Below are 15,003 nucleotides of genomic sequence, written 5' to 3'. Positions count from 1 at the left end.
TTCAGCGATCCAGCCAGACCCCATCACCATGGTGGGTCCCTGCCATGATCAGAAGATGCAAAGCTGAAACAAGGCAACTTCCTTATTTTCAGATGAGAAAACAGAGGTCGGATAGAATTGTCTTAACCTGGAGTTAATAGAGGGAAGGAGGAAGTTGAGAGGTCACCAAACAACACATGTGCTTCCTTCTGCTTTGCTGGAGATGTATTTATTTACCCCCAGCTTGAACTCAGCTTCTGCCTACAACTGTTGCAGCCCCAGCCCAGCCCAGACCAAGCAAAGGCATTGGCCTTTCCCTTTCTGTTTGGGCCACTGGCTGGGCCAGGCCTGTCTTCTCTGTTGATTCAGTCTGCCGCAGAGCCCTGACTCATGGGTCCTGCCCAGCCAGTGTCTGACCTGGGGCTCATCTGGGAATGAAGCTCCTGCTGTGTGCAGTACAGTGGAAGGGCAAGAATGCCCAGGCCCCCAGGGCCCAGGTAGGGGGTGAGGTGGGGAGGTGGAAGTGGGTGGGTGTTCAATCACTGGAAAACCTGCCATTGCCTGATCAACTCAGAGAATCTTCTTTTCCTGCTTCTCGGTTTGTCACCGGCAGCAGGAAGACATTAATCCAAGACCCAAATATGGAGGCAGAACCATTAGTTATTGCAGTTGAGTATTATTATATAATTTACGATGTCTTTCTTTCATAAATGCTGTCCTATATAATCCACGGAACAACCCTGAGAAATTGTCCCCATTTTACAGAAAAGGCAGCTGCTATGGCTTCGGAGCAAGTAAGGAACAGATCTAGCCCTTCGGGCCGGGTTTCTGGACTTGGTGGACTGTTGATTTCATTTCCCCATGGTTTCAGGAACTCATTTCAGTAACAGTCATTAGCTGGTGCTGGGTCCTTTTGAATCACTCCTCCCTTGCAATGCAGCCTTGTTGGATATAACCAGCATGCAGTCATCATGCAGAGATTGCCCCCAGCATCTCTCCAGCTCTTCCTTGGTGTGAAGGTAGAGTGACTTTGCTCAGTTCTGGGCTCTGCCATATCATCCATGAATGCGGTCAAGAGACCTCAAAGAGCATGTTGGGAAAGGGGCCTATTGCAGGGCTTGGTTCCTAGGAGGGGCTTTATTGATATTAGCATTCGTTCTTCCCTTTCTTCCATTAAGTTCCCACCTTTCTCACCTGCCTCTTCTTCCTTTATTCCTATTCCCCACCCCTACCACTGTTTTAGATCATGGGGAACCTCCTGGTTGGGCTTAGCTCAGCTCCAAAAAGCAAACAGACATCTTAAGGTCAGCTTCCTTTCCAGCTCAGAGAGGATGAACCCAGATACAAGGCAGCTCTTGTTTTTAAATGGAGTGAAGCTTAAGTGGCTGCAGAGAAGCCACAAAGCGTGCTGCAGAGAAGCCGCCAGCCTGGAGAGTATGAGTCCTCATCTTGCCTTGTCTTCTGACTTGCTGTATGGCTTTGGGCACACTCCTCAATGTCTCTGAACCTCAAGATCCCTTTGGGTAATTGGGAACTGCCCTTCAGAGATGGGATGAAAGAGTTAATAACCTCATAATGAAACAGGCAAGTCCACCAGGCTAAAAAGGAGAGGAAGAAGAGGCGGCAGCTCAAGGAGGCCAAAGGAACAGAAAGCTCGGCCAGCTCCTGTCTGCTTCCCTTGCCAAGCATCCTGTCCCTGGGGCCTGATTTCTCCCTTCCTCTCTGCAATGCTGACTTGGCATTGCCTTGCTCTGGAAAGAAGTCAGTAAGGGCAGAGCTGGAATGACTGGAGTGTGGACAAAGAGAGAAAAGTAGGGGCACACAAAAGAGGGCGACAGCTTCAGTCTTCCCTGGAGTCCAAGGCCCTGGCTTCCCATGGTCTCATAGGAAAACCTAGAGCCAGAGATGGTGCTGTTGCTAGGTGATGGGATAAACAGGTCCTTTGAGGCTTGGGCAGGTGGCAGTTAGGTTGCTGAGGCCAGTAATAAGCAGTGGGGAAAACCCAAGGGAGGGGGTGGGGAAAGTTCTTCGGGTAAGCCAAGAGACCCAGAGGTGCTTGCTGTCAGCTTGCAGAGTGGGGCCCGGCCACAGTGCTCCTCTGAGGGAGCCTCACTCTGCTCTCTGACCCCAGAACCTGCATCCCTCCCCAAAACCAACGGCAAGCAGCTGTGTCCTCTCCACTTGCAGCTGGAATAGGCAGTTTGATGCCTTTGCTGCGCTGGCAACAGGGCTCTCTCTCTTGGATGTCTCAGCCATGACAGGTAAGGAGAGGGTCACTGAGGGCTGGAAGATCATGGGGCAGGAGAGGAGGGAGTGAGTTTCCTGAGATGAGCCTGGTGGTGATGCAGCAGCCCAGAGTGCATGGGAGGTCCTCAGAGATGACTGATCATGCCGGCTTCCAAGTATCCTGGGATCACACCTGTTACTCTGTCTCTAGGCAGGTCGGCCACCAGCCCAGGCCATATGCTGCTGGGCATCTAAGCTCTCGCGCAGAAATTCAGGGAGCATCCTCACAAACACTGCCTTGTGTTGAGTCATTATTAGAGCAGCACTTTTTCCTTTGGGTCTAACCTCAGCCTTGGCTGCTACATTAGAAACCATTTTGCCTTGTTCTAAGCCACACAGGTGCTGACCTATTGGCAATCTGAGCCGAGCACCTCAGCCCCCATCTCAGCACATAATGGCTCCAGGGCAGGGCCTGGGGCAGAAGGGAGGAGTCAGGCAGCCTGCCATTATCCCCTGCCAGCCTGCTGTTCAGCTCCCATCATTTAAGAATCAGCTTTCGTGTTCGGGCATAGCTCTTAGGTTCAGATAGGGCTGGGGAGGCAGGGAAGATGTAACTATTCCTATTTCACAAATGGAGAAACTGAGGCACAGCGCTTATGCTTTTTCCCCAGAGACAATGTGAAGGGCAGGAGTGAGGTATTTGTACATGCCCCTTGGGCTAAATTAAACTGAAGACAGACCTGGTTCCCACTGGAGGGCCCTGCTTCCAGGTGATGCTGCTGTTTACTGCAGTGCTTAGGAATCCCTCTGCGATCCTTCTCTTTGTCCTAGGGGAAGCAGCCCATTCTCTCCCACCTTTCTGAACTCTCAACAGCTCTACTTTGCTCAGCTTTCCCTCTGTTCCAGAGTGGTGGGTCCATCCGAGCCCACCTTCCCCTCCTGGAAGGGTCTGATAGGAAGGAAGGTGCCACCATCTTTGCACACCTGAGGACAATGCCTGGACAATGGCTGGAGGGGACTCGAGAGGGCCAGCAGGGGTCCCACCACACAGTTCAGCCTTTCAGCCTGACAGGGACCCTCATGGATTTGCCGTTGGGAAGGGCTGATGGATTTTAAAGCTTAGAGGGGTTCTCTCAACCTTGCAATTTACCTGAACTGAGGACCTGCCATCCATGGAGCAGTCTGACGTTAATTTAAAAAGGTTCAAAGACAGAGTTTATACCATCTTTCAAGAATCGTACTCACTTTTGCTTGTCCTGAGTTGTCCTTTAAACTTTAAAAGGGAGGGAAATGGCAGGGAGGGAAAAGGAACTGACTGGGACTGACTCCAGCCAGGAGTTTGAGACCAGCCTGGCCAACATAGTGAAACCTCATCTCTACTAAAAATACAAAAAATTAGCTGGGCGTGGTGGCAGGTGCCTGTAATCCCAGCTACTCGGGAGGCTGAGGCAGGAGAATCACTTGAACCTGGGAGGTGGAGGTTGCAGTGAGCCAAGATCCTGCCACTGTACTCCAGCCAGGGCAACAGTGTTAGACTCTGTCTCAAAAAAAAAAAAAAAAAAAAAAAAAGAAGAAGAAGAAGAAGAAGATCTGACTCCTCCATCTGTAGAACAACTTTTGAGCAAGTCACTAAACAGCTCCTGGACCCAGTTTCCTTCTTTGGAATGTGGGTACAATAAAAGCGACTTCACAAGATGATGGGGAGAAAGGTTCTGTAAGGTGCGCCACCTGCTCAGCACTGTGCACATTTTCAGCACCTTTGCAAGCCCCCAGGAGCCCCATCTGGTCTTTGCATGATTTTACAGACTTGCTCATAGTCCCCTAGGTTGGTCTTTGCAGTTTGAGGGGTCTCAGCTGCCTTGATCAGAAGGGGGTTGTCCCTTGATCCTGCTCCTCCTGAACTCTGAGGCAGGAACACTGGCCTGAATCCAGCTCTGCCTCTTCCCAGCCATGAAGTCTTGAGCAAGTTAATAAATTTTTCTGAGTCTCAGTTTTCTCATCTGTAAAATGGGGAGAATATGACTTAATTCACAGGGTTGTTGGTGAGAATTATTGATGACACATGTGATGTGCCTGGCTTGGTGCTTGAAACATAGAGGAGTTTAGTAAGTGAAAATTAGTGCTCTCTGCCCCAATTACCCTACAGGCATGGAGAGCAGGACTCCACACATGTTCAAGGAGGGTCTGTGCTGTGGTTCTGTACAGAGGCAGGGTTGAGGATTCTCGTTTGTTCTGGAGGCCCCAGTGATAACCAACCTTGCTGGGCTGGTGTGGCTGCTGCAGCCAATCTCCTGGCACAGGTTTCAGTGACTCCTAGATCTGTTTCCTGTGAACTCTGAGCTCAGGATCCTATAAATAGTGCTTTAATAGTGCTTCAGTGTCTTCTCTGCCTCTCTGACTTTGCAGTTGCATAACCTGAAGTTCCTTTACTGCTTTCCTGCCCACTCACATAACTCGTCGAGTGCTTCATGAAGTTTTTCCTTGCTGAAATTACATTTGCTAGGAGAGGTTGTGTTTTACAGTGCACAGAGCACAGGCCGTGGAATCCTGTAGCCTAGGTCTGAATCCTATTTGCTCATTGGCCTGAGGCTTTAGCAAGTTATTGAACCACCAAGAACCTCAGTTTCATGTGTGTGTGAAAAAGAGGGAGAGAGAGAAAGAGAGATGCAGTAAGTCTCCCTCCTAAGGAGCCCCAGATATGCATAGCATATAGTACATTGCCTGGTGCACGGTAACAATACGATAATTATTTTTTTGTTTTGTTTTTGAGATGGAGTCTCGCTCTGTTGCCCAGGCTGGAGTGCAGTGGCGCTGTCTCGGCTCACTGCAACCACCACCTCCCAGGTAAAAGCGATTCTCCTGCCTCAGCCTCCAGAGTAGCTGGGATTACAGGCGTCTGCCACCACGCCCAGCTAATTTTTTGTACTTTCACCATGTTGGCCAGGCTGGTCTTGAACTCCTGACCTCATGTGATCTGCCCTCTTCGGCCTCCCAAAGCGGGATTACAGGTGTGAGCCACTGCAGCTAGCCAAGAGTACAGTAATTGTTAACTGTAATAATAATAACAACAACAATAATAGTTTACTCATTTAGTAAGGCACCTTTCTGGGCCCTGGAGACCTAGCAGTGAACCAGAGGTAAAGCTCTTTTGCCCATGGAGTATATTCTATTATTTTTATTAGTTATTAATAACAATATTAAAATAGAACCTGGGAAGTTCATGACATAGTAGATACTCATAGTCAAAAATTATTTATTGTTAATGGGAAGGAGCTTCATAGAGGGCCTGTCATGTATGTAATAGGAACTGAGCAAAGAGCGACTTTTATGATTTCATGGGCCCCGGGGCTTGGCTTCAGCAGGGGACACTGTGGACTAAGCGCATCTGGGGACAGTGACCAGGGCAGTCGGGACCGGAGGTGATGTCGTGTGACCTGTGTGAACTCTCTCGGAAGAGAGGGTGGAACACGCAGTTCAGAGAAGCAAGGACCAGTGGAAGCATGAAAGCTTCAAGTGTGTGTGGCCGTCTGAGAAAGGCAAAAGACAGTTCTAGGAGGAACGGGGGAAGTTACAGAAAGTCTTTTCTCCTGGCAAAGGAAAGGTTGTTTTCAGCAACCGTAGCTTCTAGAAACAGATGTGTGAGCCAAAGCTGGATTGTGAAGGTTTCTGTGGCAGACGAGGGCCAGGGTCAGATAAGGGCTCTGCGCACCCCTGGGGGATTCGACCGAGCCCCGCAGCGGCGCAGCAGAGGAGAGGGAGGCAGGGCAGAAGTGGCGGGGGTGGGGGACAGTCCTTTCAAACACTGCAGCTCTGTTTTTCTCTCTGTGTCCCATGTGAGGATTCTGCATTTGATTTCAGTGGAGCAAAAGGCTCTGAGGTCAAAGTACGCTTGGGGAACCCACTCGCCGAGAAGACCTCTAAGGTTTTTCCTTAGGGTCTGTGATTCTGAAGAGCTCACTCTCAGCCTGAAATTTCTCTTGTCTCCTCCCACAGATAGGATTAGTCCTAGGCCTGATCCACTTATAATATTCTCTCTTTAAATCAATTTTCTATCGTTAATGGTCTCCTGGTAATTTGGGTTTTTTTTCCCTGAGCAGCATTGGGTTTGAAACTTTAGTTTAGTCTTCTTGAAAGTCTAAGTTAATTATAGCTACTGGTTTTCCCTTTGCCCTTGGCTGAATGACCCTTTTCAAGTCATGAACCTCTTTGAGCCTCAATTTCTTTCTTTCTTTTTTTTGAGACCGAGTCTCACTCTATTGCCCAGGCTGGAGTGCAGTGGTGTGATCTCGGCTTACTGCAACCTCTGCCTCCTGGGTTCAAGCGATTCTCATGCCTCAGCTTCCCGAGTCGCTGGGATTACAGGCGTGAGCCACTGCGCTCGGCTAATGTTTATATCTTTAGTAGAGATGGGGTTTCACCATGTTGGCCAGGCTGGTCTTGAACTTCTGACCTCAGGTGATCCGCCCACCTGGGCCTCCCAAAGTGCTGGGATTACAGGCATGAGCCACCACACCCGGCTGAGCCTCAATTTCTTCATCTGTAGAATGAGGATTACAATGTCTCAGAGAGTTGTATTAGACTGAAGGGAGATTTTGGATGTGAAAGTTCTTCTCGAAGCACAACATGGGGCCCTTGTTGCATTTGGATAGAGATGTGATACTGCTGCTGTAGCTATTATTCTCTTTAAGACCACCAGTGACTCCTACGTGTCCGGACAGGTTCTCCCAGCAGCCTGGCAAGACCCTCCTCTCTGGAGACTGGAGATGTGATCGTGAGTGATGTCAGGGTGGAGATGGGATGAAGGTGAGGGGGCTGACCTTGGCTCTATGTTTAGCCCCTTCTTGTGGACATCAGTGAGTGAGTGAGTGTCAGGCTTTGTCTGGAGTGTGGGAAAGCAGTCTCCCCTGCTCCTGTTCCATCTATGGAGTGCACAAAATTGAAGGCCTAGATTTTGCATATTCTCTGAATCTTCCATGGTATCTTGCCAGTACCTAGCACATAGTAGATGCTCAGGGAACACATGCTGAATGAATGAATGAATGAATGAATGAATGCATACAGATTTAGAGGAAGAAACTGAGACAGCAGGATATGCTGAAAGCATTGGTTGGCTCAACCGCACCAGCGGGCGACGCCCAGCCAGACTGATGTGCAGGACATTTTGTGACAGGAGACGCGACTGCCACCCCTGGACAGGTGCCCACGCCTGGACAGGGGCCATCATGTCTCTCACCCTCTTCCTCAAGTGTTCCTTTCATCTGCTACCCTTCGAGAGTTTCTGGTTGCATGTGGATTATGCGAGGAAGCTGGAGGGTGCTCTGGGGGCCACGGGCAGGGGAGGACTGTTGCGGTTTTCCATCTTGTTTACACATTTCTCAGCTGCCGACGTGCTGGTTAGTCAGAGTGGCAGGCTGGGAGGTGGCATTAGACGTGTCACAGGGGGATTGCCACATTGGCTCTGCCCCACTCTTCCCCTTCCCTATCACCAGGGTTTCCGGGCAGGCTCAGACCTGTGCCTCCCTCACGCCCATCCCCCTCTGGGATAAAAACACTTTAGTAACCCCTCAGATAGATCTGGCATGTTTTCCAATTGGACTTGGGGTGAGCCTTGTTTTCAGTGTCAGATAAATCAGAAATTGGTTATAGGGGATTCCGTCTTTGATTATTTACCTGTCATCCATCAATCCACTCATTCATTCATTCACATTTACTAAGTGCCTAGTCCATGCCATGGATGCCATGCCCTGTGCTAGGTTTGCGGCTAAAAGCAGAAAAGACACAGACCCTGTCCTCAAGAAGCTCCCATTCTGGTGGCAACAGGTTTGTAAGAAAATGTGGTAGATGATTGCACTTTAGGTTTGGAGGAGTTCACTGTCCCAGGGAATCCTTGCTTGGGAACTTGAAGCATTTTACTGAGGCTGATGTTTTCACCTGAGCAGGAAGGAAGGCTGAGGGCAGAAGAGGCACCTGGGAAGTCTGAGGCCGTGGAGATTTTCAGGCCTGAGAGCATTTGTCTCCTGCTGCCCTGGGGCGTTTCTGGGGCTTTGGGAAGCTTGATGGCAGTTCCCCAGCCCTGTTTTGGGTCTGTTTTTCTCATCTCTCCCTCTACCCACGACCCCCTTGAGCTGGTCTCTCCTCATTTCTTACATTCAGCTCCTCAGATCTCTTGGGCTTTGGCATGGGTCTGGGCTAGGGAGGTGGCTGCTGGGTTCTCAGCTGCACTGAGGGAAGACTGAGAGGAGGAGAGAGGCCTGGGGGCACGCAGGAGCCCTGACATCTAAACCCCTTCTCCAGGGAAGCACCCAGGCACAGAGCTTGACCCCCAGGGTCAGGCTGGAAGCGCCCTGGGAGATGGACAGGGCCTGGGGATGCAGCTTCCACCTCGGCAGGTGCAGCTCCCATGACCTGGAGTGCCAGAGTCTTTGCTCCAGCCACAGCAAGAGCCTGTTGTCCCTATACTACCACTTTTTCTTGCTGTTCACACATGCAGTCCCCTGTGTCTGGAGCTCCTTCCTGCTTTCCCTGCCTGGAGAGAGCCTGCTCATCCTTCAAAGTCCAATGCAAATAGTTTCTCTTCCAGGACAATTTCCCGACCTCCCTAGAGAGAATCTATTGCTTTTTCAGCTCCAGGGGTACCTTGTAACCATTGCTGGTGTTATACTTGTCACACTCTGTGTTGAGCACCTGCAGGGTGAAACCTAGGTATTGTGTCCTCCCAATCCCCAGCCCCATTTAGAGGCTGGCCAATGAAAGGGGCTGATTAAATGGTGTCTGGCTGGAGCTTCTTTTGAGCGGGGGGGGGGCGGGGGGGGGAGTGTTTACAGTGACACCAGGCCCCGTCACCCAGGTGGCAAGGGATCCAGGAGAGCAGGCAAAGCAAGCAGCCCCTCCTTGCCTGTCTTGCCCTTTAGGACCTTCCCACTGCCCAGCTCAGTTTACCACCTCAGAGCCTAGGATGGCACTGCCAGGGCTGAGTGGGCTTCTGGATTCTGTGCCCCAGTCAGAGTGGACTCTGCAGTGCTCCCAGCACCCCACTGCCTGCAGGCTGGCTCGTGACTGCCACATTTCTGAGCCCAGCCAAGCCCAGCCAAGCCCCTTGACTCTGTACCAGGCTGGCACGGAAAACAGGAGGTGGGAGGGAGGACCAGCTTCCTCCAGAGCAGCCGGAAGCGTCAGGGGGTTGACCTCAGGTGTTAACACCCACGTCTGGTGGCTCAGGGTGCGTTTAGGTCTCCGGAACAGTAATGAGTCAAGGCCAGGATAGCCAGTCCCAGGGTCCCTGACTTCCCTCCAGGCCTCAGCTATGGAGTAGTTAGCATGGGACACATTTCCTTCGGGGACAGGGCTTGGGCTCTGACCTCTGCCTGGGCCTGAGTCCCTGCTCCAGCTCTCCCTAGGAATACCCAGCTTAATGGGTTCTGGGGAGAGCCGTCATTAAGACGCAGCAGCTCAAAGGACCCTGACTGTCACAGAAAGGGGCCTGTGGGGATGGAAGGAGGTAGGGAATGGAAGGGAAGGGAGGGCTGAGCCTGGGTGTGGAGATCCCATCCTCCCGTCAGGGCTGGGAGCTATGGCTGTCTAGGGTTATTAAGCACAGGCTTAATGACAGGGTCATTAAGCACAGGCAGTATAATGGCTAGCTCCGGGGCTAGAAACTTCCTTGACCATACCATGGAGATTGGCCATGCTGCTGCCTTGCCTTTGGGGCCCCAGGCCTGACCCGACCCCTCCACCAGTGTGCCCATCTGCCCTCCCCCGCTCCTCCAGCAATGCTCAGCTCCTTCCCTGGTGGCAAAGGGTCTGTGTTTGGTGTACTACCCAGCTGTCATTTCCTAGCACAGACTCCTCTTTAGTCCTAAGTCCTTACATCTGTGCGGGGCTTCATGGTTTCCAGAACCTACTCACATGTATTAGCTGTGTAATCTCTGTGAACCCTGTGCATGTGCGTGGGGCTGTTGTGGGTCATATCCTTTCCATGGGCAGGGGAGAAGGTGAGTCTCAGGAAGATGAATGCCTCAAGACAGCACAGCTAATCAGGGAGCTGGCCTCAGCCTTCTGATTCTGCAGTTAGTGACCTGCCCTAGAAATGATTCCCTTCTCTGTTGCTCCCCCAAGAGACACCCCAGGTCTCCTCAGTGCCTGCCACCCAGAAGCAGCTCACAGCTAGGTAGACTCCACAGCTGCTCTCCTCTCCTGGGAGCCCCAGGGGATACAGCGTCTCTGCACACAGGCCAAACTTTGGGGCGCCTCCTTGGATGGGAAAGCAAGAAACTTGTGCTTTGATCCTGGCTCAAAGGGAAGCCCCTTCCCCTTTCTGATCATCAGCTACAACCGCACTAAGAATTGTTCTTGCCAGAATTTTCAGAAGAGTGTCGTGGGAAGTGCTCAGGTTGGGAATAGGAGACAATCACTCGAGGGGCCCCTGCAGGTCACACCCTTCCCCCTTGGACAGTGGCTTCTCCTTTCCTCTCTTCCCTTCCCTTTCACTTTGGTGGCTGGGCAATTGCTGCCTCTTGGCCAAGGATTGGAGAAGGAAGACCCCTGGGTTCCTCCTCAGACCCAATTATTATCTCTTCCCCTCCCTGGCCCTCAGCTGTCCTCCTTGAAAGATGGGGTTGATTCTCTTTGCCCCAAGACAGCGAAGACGCTCCAGGTATTCAGAGGAGAAGGAGGAGAGAGGGTGAGGGCATGAAAAGAGACCAAGTAAAAGATGTCCACAAACACCCTAGATTGTTTGGAGGCATCTCTGCACTGTTTTCTTTTCTTTTCCTTCTTTCTTTTTTTTTTTTTTTTTTTTTTTTGAGACGGAGTTTCACTCTTGTTGCCCAGGTTGGAGTGCAATGGCACAATATTGGCTCACCACAACCTCCGCCTCCCAAGTTCAAGCGATTCTCCTGCCTCAGCCTCCCAAGTAGCTGGGATTACAGGCACCTGCCACCACGCCTAGCTAATTTTTTGTATTTTTAGTACGGACGGGGTTTCACCATACTGGCCAGGCTGGTCTCAAACTCCTGACCTCGAGAGATCTGCCTGCCTTGGCCTCCCAAAGTGCTGGGATTACAGGCGTGAGCCACTGCACCCAGTCTACACTTTTCTTTAAAAAGAAAAGGAATCAGTTTCCCCAGGGAGTGGCAGAGGGCAACCGTGGCATCAGAACAGCCCCCTGCCTTGGAAAAATAGTGCCAACCTCTAACCAACAGACCTGGAGACATTGGGCAAAAGAACATGCAGGATTCAGGAAAGAATAGTCGGGAAGGACAGCCCTGGCTCTGTGCTCAGCTTCTTAGGTGAGCTGGTCCAAGGACCATGGCAATGGAGGAAGAGAGGAAGGCAGGTGGGTATGAGACGTGTACCGGGCTGGGGTGTGGGGGGATTTGGGTGTGGCCTCTTTTTTTAACCTAGAAGGTGTCACAGAATTCTCAGCTGATGGACGCTCAGGCTGCTTGAAGGGCCTTACATGGGGAGACCCACCCTTCCCGTGTCTTGGGAGCAGAGGGCCCCCACACTCACCATGCTGGCTCTGTGATCCTCCCGGTCTCCCTGTAGCCTGGAGCTGAGATTGTCACCCCAAGGCAGCAGGAGGGCCTCCCCACAAAGGTCCTGGCTGGCCAGCAGGTCAGAAGTCCCTGGTCAGCACTGGCTGGAGGAGGCCCCAGTGCAGGGCAGGCCTTGGTCCCTCACGCCCAGCATCCTTGTCCGCTTAGCAAGCTGCTGCCTCTGTCTACTGTATTCCAGGAGTGATTGGGGGACTTTGGGCAGCTTGATTAAAACAGCCCTACAAGTGAAGCTGCCAAACTGGAATGATTATGTGTCTTGTAACCTGACACCTATCTTAGGGGCTGGAACAACACCTGAAGTCATTCATGGGACCTTCGGCCTCAGAACAGGTGACACACCTAAGGTGTAACAAAAGCCTTCCCGCCTGAATGACTTCCACCCAACTGGGTGTTGGCTGAGGGTGATGCCAGAAGTTTCCGCGCCCCCCCCCCCCACCTTCTAGGTGCATGACTTCTCACTGTGTGGGTGCTTTGGTTTGGGGTTGTGGGAAGTTGGAGTGGTCTGGGGGTTGGGCGACAGAGTTTGCAGCTCAGTACAAAGGGATCATTGCCAGGTGTGGAGCAATAGGATTGGAAAGTCCACAGAGAAGGAGGGAGTTCTTCTCTTAGGGAGGTAAGATGTACCCCCTTTCCCTGGATCCCAGAAGTGAAGCTGTCCTGCACAGAGCCAATGTACTAGTGCTTCCTGCCCCTGCCTCAGCAGCCGTTCAATATTCTGAAAATCACTATTGGTGCTCTGGCTAGAGCCCACGTCTCCTCGTCCACAGGGTCATTTCTTTCTTTCTTTTTTTCTTTTCTTTTTTTAAGACAGGGTCTCTCTCTGTCCCCCAGGCTGGAGTGCAGGGGCGCAATCTCAGCTCACTGCAACCTCCGCCTCCTAGGTTCAAGCAATTCTCGTGCTCCAGCCTCTCGAGTAGCTGGGACTACAGCCACCTGCCACCACACCCAGCTAAGTTTTGTGTTTTTGTATTTTATTTTATTTTATTTTGAGACAGAGTCTCTGTTGCCCAGGCTGGAGTGCAGTGGCGCGATCTTGGCTCACTGCAACCTCCACCTCCCAGGTTCAAGTGATTCTCCTGCCTCAGCCTCCCAAGTAGCTGCTGGGATTACAGGTGTTGGGCGCCACCATGCCTGGCTAATTTGTATTTTTAGTAGAGATGGGGTTTTGCCATGTTGGCCAGGCTGGTCTCAAACACCTGGCTGCAACTGATCCACCTGCCTCAGCCTCCCAAAGTGCTGTGATTATGGCGTGAGCCACTGCACCCAGCCCCACAGGATCATTTCTGATTCACGTTCTGCCACATCCTGATAGCTGGAGCTGCCCCCCTGGCCAGGGGATGTGCAAGGTGAAACCTTACAGCCACAGACATTTTGCTGGGAGAGACTTGGATAATTGTCCACATTGTTCCCCCATTCTGTGGGTGACAAAACTAAATTCCAGAGAGGCAAAGTCAATGACCCAAAGTCACATAATGAATTAGTGTCTGGTTCCATATGAATCCAGATCTCCTTCCATTTCTCAGACCTGACCCTCCCAGGAGACCAGCCTGGGTTAGACGCGTGTATTAGTCCTTCTGTTGATAACGTGCTTCTGTGTATCAGCCCTTTAATTCTCCAACAACAACAACCCCAATATTTTGTTCCCATTTGTCAGCTAAGGAAACTATAGCTCATGGACACGAAGTAGTTTCGGGCAGAGTTGGGGCTGGAACCTGGTTCTCTTACTGGTTCACACTGCCAGGCTTGTGAACAGGCTGAATGGAACACAAGTGTTTGAAAGCCCCAGGTCCATGGTTTGGGATAATATGGCCCATGGAGGACCCCAGTGATGTCTGAGCAGGAGGAATACCGGATCTGTGTAATGGATTATTGGCCAAATCTCAGCTGATGAATGCAGTGTGGCCTTGGACTTGTCTCTGAGCAGCAGAGATCTGAAGCTGGCCTGCAGGGCTCTGGAGCCAGCACAGCCCCAGCCCTTCCTTACTGATGGCTGGTGGCCTTGAGAGTTGGAAGTCTTGGGCAGAGGCAAGAGCCTGTGATCTCAGGTGACCTCAGGGTCAGGGCCGTGATGGTCCAGGCAGGCACCTCCCCAGCAGCAGGGCAGTGAGAAGCCAGTGGGCCACTGGGAGCCACGTTTTCAGTTGTCTTGGTTCCTCTATGTGCCAGGCTAAACATCTGGCCCACAGGTTTGCATTGCTTTACCTGGTGCTCAGGTGATGAACCAGGAAAGACGCAGCTGTCTGGGCATGAAGGCTGCTGGGCATGGCTGGTTGGAGGGATGATGACTCAGCCCTCCTGGCTTCTGCTCCCATTTGGGTCTGGGAGTTTGTGGAGAGGTCCGGGAAGAAGGCACATAAGCAGGACTGGGCAGGGTGGCTGTGATGCCTGCAGGTGGGGGTGAAGGTTTACAGAGGGAGGCACAGTGGCCTGGAGACAACAGAGGCCCACCTCTCCCAGGTGCCAGGGAAAACCAGCTGGACCAGAACCCACATTCTTTTTTTTTTTTTTTTTTCTGAGACAGGGTCCCCCTCTGTTGCCCAGGCTGGAGTGCAGTGGTGCAGCCTCAGCTCACTGTAACCTCCACCTCCTGAGCTCAAGGGATTCCCCCGCCTCAGTCCCCCAAGTAGCTGGGATTACAGGTGTGAGCCACTATGCCTGGCTTATTTTTGTATTTTTTGTAGAGACAGGGTTTCACCATGTTGGCCAGGCTAGTCTCAAACCCCTGAGCTCAAGCGATCCACTCGCTTTGGTTTCCCAAAGTGCTGGGACTACAAGTGTGAGCCACCGCACCCAGCCCAGAACCCCCATTCTCCCGGAGGAAGCCTCAGCTCTCCCTCAGCCCTGTCCTGCCTGCTTCTTTCTCTTGCCCATCCATCTCTTTAGATTCTCCTCCTGTTTTTCCTCCCTTCTTTCCCTCCCATTACTTCTCTTTTATCTCTTCCTCTTTATTTTTGACATTTTTTTCTCTTCCTTCTTCCCTTTCCTTATCTGTTTCCAGCATGTGTGTCAAGATCCGAGGCAGAGTTATCATGAAACTCCTGAAGCTGAAGCTTCAGAGCCCCTCACTTGCACGGTTCCTTCCAGGGCCCTGGGAAAGGGCCCGGCAATATGTTCACACAATCATACATTTTTGTAAATTTTGCTGAATATTTCTTTGACGTGCTTTTTCTTCAAGAAAGCCCCTCAAGAAGTGGCCTATCCCTGTGAGTGAAGGCCAGAGCCTTCCTTACCCAGGCTGGTC

At 51.7% G+C, this 15,003-nt stretch overlaps 1 protein-coding gene across 1 annotated transcript in view; it reads left to right on the top strand.

Moving 5' to 3' along the window:
- Positions 1–2,027: 2,027 nt before the first annotated feature.
- SMIM35 (small integral membrane protein 35) overlaps positions 2,028–15,003 on the top strand; it is a 72,985-nt gene continuing 60,009 nt past the window's right edge. The window contains exon 1 of the mRNA XM_055094914.3: positions 2,028–2,240. The gene's annotated coding sequence lies outside the window, so the exon portion shown is untranslated. The remainder of the gene's footprint in view (positions 2,241–15,003) is intronic.

The sequence above is a fragment of the Pan paniscus genome, chromosome 9, assembly GCF_029289425.2.
Source record: "Pan paniscus chromosome 9, NHGRI_mPanPan1-v2.0_pri, whole genome shotgun sequence".
Classification (NCBI taxonomy): domain Eukaryota; kingdom Metazoa; phylum Chordata; class Mammalia; order Primates; family Hominidae; genus Pan; species Pan paniscus.
This window is presented reverse-complemented; position numbering and strand designations above follow the sequence as displayed.